Source organism: Furipterus horrens, unplaced genomic scaffold, assembly GCF_987537825.1.
Source record: "Furipterus horrens unplaced genomic scaffold, mFurHor1.1.pri manual_scaffold_5, whole genome shotgun sequence".
In the NCBI taxonomy this organism is placed as follows: Eukaryota; Metazoa; Chordata; class Mammalia; order Chiroptera; family Furipteridae; genus Furipterus; species Furipterus horrens.
Window position 1 is genome coordinate 168,992,234 of NW_028327175.1, and position 1,380 is coordinate 168,993,613.

General features: G+C 38.5%; 1 pseudogene; it reads left to right on the forward strand.

Annotated features, from left to right (window-relative positions):
- Positions 1-534: 534 nt before the first annotated feature.
- LOC150010345 (large ribosomal subunit protein eL24 pseudogene) lies at positions 535-1,054 on the forward strand (annotated as a pseudogene).
- The last annotated feature ends 326 nt before the right edge of the window (positions 1,055-1,380 follow it).

Sequence of the window (1,380 nt, forward strand, 5' to 3'; positions counted from 1 at the left end):
TCTGCTTGCATGGTCCCTCCAAAACAGTGTGAAAAAGCATGTCGCAGAAAAATACTGCAAGGCTGCTTTGTAAATAATATATGTGAATACACACACACATAAACACACAGAGAATTTGTTGCAGAGAAGGGCACACCTAAAAAGTGGGTTGGGGACTGAAGAGTGAATCTCAGCTTAAAAAAAATTTTTTTTTATCATAGGATAGGAACCCATCCAAGATACCACATTACATTTAATTTTCACATCTCCTTAGGGCTCTCTTGGCTGAGACAGAGTGTGTTCCAGACTTTCTTTGTTTTTGATGACTTACATAGTTTTAAGGAGTACTGTTTAGGTATTTTGTAGAATATTCCTCAACTGAGAATTAGACTGGGAGTATGTGTTCTGGGAAAGAAGACCACACTGGTACATACTATTCACTTTTTTCATTAAAAATCATTTAACTTTTGTAATGAATTTCTGTGATTTAAAAGATGGTAATTAAATCAGCAAATATTATACACAGCTATTTTAAAAAGTCATCTATGGTCTTCACCATCTTTCCTTCTTTCCGGCAGTAGCAACCATGAAGGTCGAGCTGTGCAGTTTCAGCGGGTACAAGATCTACCCTGGACATGGGAGGCGCTACGCCAGGACCGACGGGAAGGTTTTCCAATTTCTTAATGCAAAATGTGAGTCGGCGTTCCTTTCCAAGAGGAATCCTCGGCAGATAAACTGGACTGTCCTCTACAGAAGAAAGCACAAAAAGGGACAGTCGGAAGAAATTCAGAAGAAGAGAACCCGCCGTGCAGTCAAATTCCAGAGGGCCATCACTGGTGCATCTCTGGCCGATATAATGGCCAAGAGGAATCAGAAACCTGAAGTTAGGAAAGCTCAACGAGAACAAGCTATCAGGGCTGCCAAGGAAGCAAAAAAGGCTAAGCAAGCATCTAAAAAGACAGCAATGGCTGCTGCTAAGGCTCCCACAAAGGCAGCACCTAAACAAAAGATTGTGAAGCCTGTGAGGGTTTCTGCCCCCCGTGTTGGTGGAAAACGTTAAGTTGGCTGATCAGATTTTTAATAAAAATCTATAAAGTTAAAAAAAAAAGTCATCTATGTTTATAAGATGGGTGTCTCTAAAATCTAGAGAAAAATTAAATCTTGCTTTTCTAAATGTCTGCTACACTCAACAAACTAAAATATAAAGAGCAGCTTTATAATGCTTATAAGAAACATTATTCTACAAGACACTTTAGAATCAGATCTTAGTAATCTTCAGGGAAGATAGTAACACAGATTCCTGGATCATCATTGTCAAGGTCTTTTGTGTTTTTTTTTTTAAAGATTTTATTTATTTCCTTTTAGAGAGAGGGAAAAGGAGGGAGAAAAAGATGGAGAGAA